This window comes from Alligator mississippiensis, chromosome 11 (genome assembly GCF_030867095.1).
Source record: "Alligator mississippiensis isolate rAllMis1 chromosome 11, rAllMis1, whole genome shotgun sequence".
NCBI lineage: Eukaryota > Metazoa > Chordata > Crocodylia > Alligatoridae > Alligator > Alligator mississippiensis.
Window position 1 is genome coordinate 61,675,666 of NC_081834.1, and position 8,784 is coordinate 61,684,449.

General features: G+C 52.4%; 1 non-coding gene across 1 annotated transcript; it reads right to left on the reverse strand.

Annotated features, from left to right (window-relative positions):
• Window positions 1–8,702: 8,702 nt before the first annotated feature.
• Window positions 8,703–8,784, reverse strand: TRNAS-GCU (transfer RNA serine (anticodon GCU)). Its single transcript has one exon. It is a non-coding gene; the product is annotated as a tRNA-Ser (tRNA).

Genomic DNA, 8,784 nt, shown 5'->3' on the forward strand with positions numbered 1-8,784 from the left:
GCGCGGCCCCGCCTGTGCGCAGCCCGCAGGGATCCGGCCGCAGCCCGCCCCGCCCCGCCCCGCCCCGCCCCCCCGGCACACGCGCCCGCCCCGCCCCGCCCCTGCCCCGCCGCGCTGGAGCCGGGAAGTGCGCTTGCCTCCTGGGTCACCCTGGGCACTTTCGAGGAACCTGGGAGACGGAATCCATTCACCTCCGGATTTCTGACTGTCTCTAGCGGGGGCTGCAGCTGGGACTCTGCCAGACAGGGCCCAGGGCTACTGCCAGCTCCCGGGGGCAGACCCAAGGTGCCTGGATGAGCTCCTTCCCTCCTCATTGCCTGGCTACCCCTAGGTTGAACGAAGACACAGGCCCCGGCAGCAACCTCGCTGCTCGCAATTGGACGTAGTTGTGGTGCTGGACGAGCGGTGGGCACTGCAGAGCTCTGGGAATGGCTAAGGGCAGTGCGGACAGGCTCCTCGCCCTCTCCTCACTGCCGGGGCCGGGCCTGAGCGTCCTGGGCCGGACGCTGCGACCAAGTCGTAGCGACACAGGAGCGAGGGCTGAGCTGTGCCCGCTGCCGGGGAGGTGTTTGCTGCAGAGAGGTCAGCACAGCCTCTGTACTCCCAGCACAGGGCAGCTTTCTCCGTGCCTGGAGCCAGCCCTGGGCTTTGCCAGCACCAACTCCCGAGCCAGAGACTTGGGGTAGTGGAGAGAGACCTCGGGGAGAGTGCTGGGATGGGCAGGACAGGGACGCCACACAGCCCCACGCCGCGTCTGCTCCCTAGGGGTATGCGAGTCCTTCTTCTGTGCGGCGCTGGCGAGCCCACATCCGGAGTCCTCTGTCCGGTTTTGGGCCCCGCTACAGAAAGGATGTGAACACGTTGGAGAGAGTGCAGCAGAGGGCAACAGAAACGCTTCAGGGGCCGGGACACGCGGCTTGTGGGGAGAGGCTGAGGGACCTGGGCTGGTTTGTGTGAAGAAGAGCAGACTGCTGCTGCGGTCATGGGCTGTCCTTGGGCTGCAGCGCTGGGGGTCCCCACAGCAGCATTTTGGATTCTGCTCTTCAGGGTTTGGGTGACCTGTTCCTGGCAGCGTTGTAATGCCTGGGCTGAGATGTTTTCCCCTCCTGTCGCTACAGGTGTCCGGGTTTCCTCACCTTCCCCACGAGCACTGGGTGGGGCTGCCCCCAAGGCGAGGTTGGTGCCGGGGGTGCCAGTGCTGCAGCGAGGGCTAAAGCCTCGGCCTTCCTGGGGAGAGGGTCTGCCCTCCATTCAGGGTCAGACTCATCCCACATTTGGGCTCAGAAGAGCCTTTACAACGTGGCCAGACGGGGATGGACTGAGGGCATTTTGCTGTCGTCTCACGGGAAGGGCAGAGCTCTCTTCCTTGGATCTCTTGAGTGTATGTGAGCAACCCTTGCTGGCTGGAGCACAGTAATTACCACACTTCAACAGAGTCAATTAATCAAGTCTGCTCCGACACACTGTAATTACAGTGGAGCGGCATCCTGGCTCATGTACAGTCACCCTTAAAGACCTAAGTCCTCCCATTTAAAACTCCTCCCCATGGCCAGCTGAGGAAATCCCCATGATGTAATACTGATTTTTTTTAATTAAAAAAGACAAGCTTTTGTACAGAATAGTGGGTGGTTTTGGTTCTGTTTGCATTTGTTATTTGTTTGGGAGTTTGCTTTGTTTTGCTGTTGAAGGGCCAGGAATATAACTTGTTAGGATGTATTTTCCATTGCAATACTTTCTCTTTTCTCTCTCTCTTCCAGGGCTGCAGCTTTGTAGTAGACTATCTCTTTGATAGCAATGTGCCCTTTCTCATTGGTGGTTGTTTGTAAATCTTGTTTCTTCAGAGGAAGGGAAAGAAGAAATCTTGAAAGTTACTTTTGAAGAACTAAGGCAAGACGTGGCTTTGTATACCGCAGCCATGAGGACGATGGGAGTGGAGCCTGGAGACAGAGGTTTCATAGTTGGTCGGGTCGGAAGGGACCTTGACAGATCATCAAGTCCAACCCCCTGCCATGGCAGGAAAGAGTTGTGGGGTCACACGACCCCAGCAAAGTGTTCATCCAGCCTCCTCTTAAAGACCCTCAGGGTAGGAGCCAGCACCACTTGCCTTGGAAGTTGGTTCCAGATCCTAGCCACCCTGACAGTGAAGTAGCGCCTCCTGATGTCTAGTCTGAATCTACCCTCTGCCAGCTTGTGACCGCTATTTCTTGTCACTCCTGGGAGTGCTCGGGGGAACAGGGACTCCCCCAGTGCCTGCTGGTCCCCCCTGACTAGTTTGTAACAGGCCACTAGATCCCCCCTCAGCCTTCTCTTGAGGAGGCTGAACAAGTTCAGGTCCCATAGCCTCTCGTCGTAGGGCCTGCCCTGCTGCCCCCGATCATGCAGGTGGCCTCCTCTGGACCCTCTCAATGCTGTCCACATCCCTCCTGAAGTGCGGTGCCCAGGACTGGATGCAGTACTCCAACTGCGGCCTGACCAGCGCCGCATAGAGGGGGAGGATCACCTCCTTGGACCTGCTTGAGATGCATCTGTGGATGCATGACAAGGTGTGGTTGTCCTTCCTGACCGCGTCCCCACACTGTTGGCCCAAGTGCATTTTGGCATCAATAATGACTCCCAAGATCCTTTTCTGCCTCTGCACTGATGAGAAGGGAGTTCCCCAGCCTGTAGGTGTGCTGCTGTATGCCTGTAGGTGTTGGTGAATAAGCCTTTGTTGAAGGATGGGAAGGGATACTCCCTGGAAATGAGCAGGTGATTTATTTGCGGCTATAGAGACACAAATATTGGGAGATCTCATTTCATGGAAAGGCTCTGAAGACAAGACCCTTTTCTGGTTGCATTTATATTGGTATGAAATGTGCTTCTGGAGAGAGGGAAGCTGAGTTAGCTTGAAGCTTTCAGTCTCCAAGGGCTGAAAAAATGCTTTATAACTTCACTTGTGATCCATTAATAAGCTCTGCGTGGAAGTCAGAAGTGACCGAGGTGCACCTGTCAACACTGAGCTAATTTGGATCCACTTACCCAGACTGTTTCTGGAGAAATTTGAATAATTGAATACTGTCACTGACCTCTGTACTCTTATCTGGAGTTTCTTAGAACTTTTCTTTGCTCACGAATTAATTGCAACATCTGAAGTCCAGCAAACTATAGACACATGTCATGAAAGTTCCTCCCAATTAGCTCTGTCAGTGCATCTGTTGCTAATTGGCAATACCTCTGACATTTCAGTTGACTGAAGGTCACTGAGTGGCCTGTATTTACCCGGGTCCTCCCTTCTGCCCTTCTTGTGGATGGGTGCAACACTGGCCCTCTTCCAGTCCTCAGGGACTTCTCCAGGGCGTCACGAGTTGTGGAAGAGTTTCATCAGGGGTTCCTCAGTGACTTCGGCCAGCTCCTTCAGCACTCTTGGATGAAGATCACCTGGTCCCACTGACCTGTCCAAGTCTAATATTTTTAATTGATCACACACCGATTCTACGGCAATAGTAGGAAGGCAGTTATTCCTGCCGTGCTCATCCTGTACTCCACCTGGCACTGTTTTCCCCTCGGTCCAGTGAAAGACCGAGGCAAAGGAGTCATTCAGGAGTTCAGCTTGCTCCTGGGTGCTGGTAACCAGCTCTCCTGCGTTGTTGAGGAATGGCCCCACACTCCCATTTGTTTTCCTCCTGTTCCCCATGTACCTAAAGAAGGACTTCTGGTTGTCCGTGATTTCTGTTGCTAATCTAAGTTTGGTCGCCACTTTAGCCTTTCTTGTCTGTTCCCTGCAAATGCGGCCATCCTTGTATAGTCCTCCTTGGGGCCTGCCCGAGCTTCCCTTGTTTGTACGCCTCTTCCTTCTTTCTTAAGAGGCCCGGGATTTCCCTGTTTAGCCAAGAGGGCTTCCCAGCTCTTCTGTTACCTTTTCTCTGCATGGGAATGGACTTCCTCTGTGCTTCCCTACTTGTTGATTGAAAAATGTATGCCGCAAAGAACTTATGCTCTAAATCGGACATATAGGCTGTTTGCAGATGTTGCCGGGGGGAGAACAGCACTTTACTTTAAACTCCGCGCACTTCTGTGCTAAGCCCAGCGCAGGCCTAGAAGAAGCATCGCATTAGTTGGAGTTGGCTTTCCCAATGTCTGTATAGGTCAGACACATTAGCGGGGCTTTTTGGCACTTTTTTCTAATTGCTGATTGAATTGTGAGTCCTTATTTGTTCCCCTTTTCAGCGAAGCGCATACGTTCATGCTTTGTGAGGATCCTAACCATGTCAGCACTGGGTGGACCTCAACCTGATGTCGTTTAATACAGAGAAATGGAAAGTGCTCCATCTGGGGAGAAATAATTCACAGCACACTTACAGGTTTGTCAGGGCTACGCTTGCCAGCACCACGACTGAACGAGACCTGGGTGCTGTGATAGGACCCGAACTAATGGGCACAAACTGATTGAATAGCGCTTCAGGCTAGATATAAGGAAAAACTTCTTTACAAGCCGAGCGCCGAAGGGTCTGGAACAGGCTCCCTGCAGAGGTAGTACAGTCCTTCCCCTGGCCATCTTCACCAAACATAGCGACACCCGTCTTGCTGGGGTCGTCTGATCTCAGCAGTCTTTCCTGCCCAAGTGCAGGGGGCAGGACCCGATGACCTGTAAGGTCCCTTCCAGCCCTGAACAGCTATGAAACTAGCAGTCGTTGTGCACTTGCTCATACTTCTCCTGCAAGCCTGTTGCTGGGGTAGACAGCCTTTCATCTCCTTGAAATATGGCCATCCCACATCTTCACAGATGAAAGGAAATGGGCTCAGAATAACAGAACAGTTGATATTTAGGATGTAAGAAAGATACTTCAAAAACCCTTTTCAGGCGGGCTCTTTGCTGGTTTGTTCATGTTTTCTTCTTTCTGTCTCTTGCATTAGAAAAATTAGGCCCTAATTTCCTGCTTATCTCTCTCTTCCTTTCTCTGTCTCTCTCACATCTCTTCCCCTTCCTCCCCGTTCTTTGCTGCTGGATTTTGGCAGTCATTGCAGGGCCTGAAATGGGACATCACAGTCTGAGGTTGAAATGGAGATGGCTGTCGGGCAAGCCACTTGGAGAGGGAAGAAGATGCTGAGTTTTGGGTTGGGAAAGCTGCTATTTGGGGTATCTCCCTCACTTGTGATATTGCAGGCCAGGTCCTCCAAAATCTACCAACCTATCTTATGCACAGCAATAGCAAGTGGAAAGTTTGGCTGGGGGAGAGGGATATCTTTCAGTAACAACAAGGGACAGAGTTCCCCTCTCCTAATGGTCCACAATTTAAATAGGAAGAAATATAGCTGTACTCAGTCAGAGCTGCCTGATGCATGTGCCATGGGCAGACATACTGTTTCAAACTCCTTTGAAGCCCTCCGAATGGTGAGGGTACAGACATGCAGGGCCCAAGAGGCAGTCAGAAATGGCCCTTAAATAGAGAGGAACAGCTTTGCAATATTTCCTGGAACATCGGCTCGCCCCAGCAGTCCTTCAGCATCCCACAGTGCCTCGCTCTTGCCGCTTCCTCCATCGGCAGTTCCTTGGGGAAACTGTGGAGGCCAAAACACGCCGGGATTCCTGCTCTCCGGCTGTTGCCTGCTCCCCCAGCCGTGGTGACGTGCTCTGGACAGGCAGGGAGTTGAGGGGGAACAGGCACATGTCTGCACAATGCCCAGCACAACATGCTCCTGGATGTGGAGCCCTTTGATTGTGCATCTGTCCCTGCGCTCAGCCTTCCTCCAGGGTCTGCATGCTGTCTCTGACACCCTCGCCCATAAAGCATCCTGGGTCTTCAATCAGTAGCGGGCTCCAGGACTGTGGAAACCACATCCCAGTCCATACAGGCGACTCCTGGGATTTCTGTTGCCTTCTATTTCATTGTTACTAAAGCTTCAAGTTCTTTAGCGCCAGGATATATCTTCTTCCAAGTGCAGCGTGCACTCGCTTCACTCTTACCAAAATCGGAGGCGAGTGGAGCAGGCAGTCCTGTCAACACTTTTTTCTTCAACTTCATCTCTTCTCCTTGGCCTTTCATCACAGCTTCGCAGCTTCGAGGAGGCATTTAACAACACAGGTAACTTTAGCAGCGCCCTTTTTGCCTGGCAAGGTCTTGCCACGCGGCTCGAGATGACTACCGAGATGGACAATGCAAATCAGGTACGGGAATTGAAACCACCCAAATATCGCATGCTCTGCCACGTGGCAGCTGCTGCTACTTTTAGAGCTGGCAAAACCACCTTAGTTGGCAAACAGGTGTGATGACAATTTGGCATAAAATGCCCTTGGAATTGGCTTTTTTTCTCATCTGCAGAGTGAGTGCCCTTACTGTGCTCCTGTAGGAAGGTCCTGCTGCCAGTCAGCAGCTCAAACCGCTCTTTCCTCCTCCCTCCAACCTGAAAGCCCTTGTCTGTGCTCAACAAACTGGCCCGACATTATACTGTTTGAAGCTAGTTCTTCATCTATAGCAACTGGATTAGCCCTAGTAGCTCACGTGGGTTTTAAAGCTAGCTTTGCAAGAGGATTAGCGTGTGACTAATAGTCTCAGGTTGTGGCCATAAGGGTAGGAGACCCAACGGGGGCACAGGATGCTTTGTTGAAGTCCAAAGTCTGGCTTGAGCCCTGGCCTATGGTTGTTGTCTTTCTAGACCAGGAACAGGGGAAGTCCATGTCAGCTGCCTCGAGGGACTTTTTCAGCCCTTCACGCTCCGCTGTTTCCTTGTATTGTAGTGTTTAAACCACGCTGCGGACATGAGGGATCAAGGGGTTTTCTGTTTGTGCCTAATTTGGCTCTTCTGGGAGAGGCCTGACTTCTCGGACATCAGGCTCCTTGCTGTTGCCTCAGGGTGCCCTTTCAAAACCCCTGGCTGCGTTTGAACGTGCCGTGCCAGCGGTGCGAGAGGTGCAGACTCCCTTGTCCAGCAGCGAGTCTAGCTCAGCTGCTGGTAGCGCCCAGCGAGCCGGCCCGGTCCCAGTCTCTGGCCGCCAGCATTGATCCGTGCTTGGGCAGAAATATTCTGGGCGTTTCTTGCTCCCAGTGACCAGGAGATTGAAAATAAAAGGGAGAGACCTTAACTTGTCTCCCCTTTTGCCTCACACCTGGCATCAGTGGGGAGGAAACTACGCTGAAAGTCTAGGGCCGTGTTCCCAGCGGACCTGACCCTGCGGTCCCGTTCTTGTCATGCTAAGGTAGTCCAGGGCCAGGCCTGCAGCATTGCTGGAAACCTGGTCATTTGGAGAAACATGGAGGTTCGCTCGCTAAACGTGCTTGGGAGCCCTGTGCTAGTGGATGTGAATGTCATGGTTGGTTTTAATGTAACAATATCCATGGAGTTTTGATTCCCGTTTGGAAACTGGAGAAAACTCTAGCTTCTCCCCCAAGAGTTTTACCTGCCTGCAGAGCAGCCAGAGCACAGAAAGCTGCTCTGCAGCCTGTCCCTTGCCCCCCATGTCCTAGGGGCATGCCTCCGCTTGGCAGGACTGCCTTGAAGAATTGTAGAGAAGTGCCATTTCTGCGGCTCTTTCTGTCCTGGACCTCTCCAAGAGGGCAGCTCTGTTGCAGACACCTTGGCCCTGGACTGAAGCTAGGAACTCCCCTTGTTACTTTGGTCCAGATGGGAATGACTGATGTCCACTGTTGACACCGGGTAAATGTATCAGCAGTATGCAAATCCCACTTGCAAAAAGGCCTTAGGCATTTAAGAGATGACATCTCAGTGGAAACCACTGGGTCTTGAGCTTCAAAGTGCCTTGGCAACTTTGAAAGTGGGACACAGGGTGGTGTGGGATGGTGACCTGCTCTCCACTCCATAAGTCCTTGCTTCCTGTATTTGCGGGCAGGAATGGTGCCTCTGCTAGAGGCACCTTATTTATTTATAGCTTTCTTTTTCATACACGTATTCAGTAGAAAATGGCAGTATTAAAATGTGGTACGTGAGGATGGGTTTTTTCCTCTCCTCTTCTCTTCTTTCTCTCAGGCTCCAGCGGTGTCACTTTAGGTTACCGTATTACCGCAGTTCGAACCGGGCTGAGGGCAGGGACACGTATGGTTAAGTACTTCTGAAAATCAGGCCTTCAGAGTTGCTTGTCTGGGCTGCAGATCCTCTCTCCGTTCTCCGTCAGAGAAAAGCTTGTTTAAATGAAGTGTGTGTGATTCAGAAGGCATTGAGACAGCTATTGTGTGTCCCCATGGTTGGGAAAGGGGCGTTTTAAATTCTTATCATGAAATGTTCTGGGATTAAAACAAATGCAAGAAGATCTTCCATGTGCAGGCTGCTTGCCTCACGCACTGTCTGAGATTTGGAAATGCATGCATGCATCTCTTTCTTCATCATATGGATGCAGTACTCCAATTGTGGCGTGCCCAGCGGCGCATAGAGGGGAAGGATCACCTCCCTGGACCTGCTTGTGATGCATCTGTAGATGCACGACAAGGTGCGATTAGCCTTACCGGCCACTTCCTCACATTGGTGGCTCATGTCCATCCTGGAGTCAACAATGACTCCAAGATCCCTTTCCGCAACCGTGTTGGCAAGAGGGGTGATTCCCAGCCTATAGGTGTGTTGCTGGCTCCTTCTCCCTAGATGCAGCATCCTGCACTTGGTCTGCATTGAATCCCACCCTATTCTCATGCGCCCACCTCTGCAACCTGTCCAGATCTGGCTGGATCCTGTCCCTCTCTTCTAGCATGCCCAGCTCTCCCCACAAAAGTACCTCACGACAAGGATGGGATTCGAGCCCACGCGTGCAGAGCACAATGGATTAGCAGTCCATCACCTTAACCACTCGGCCACCTTGTC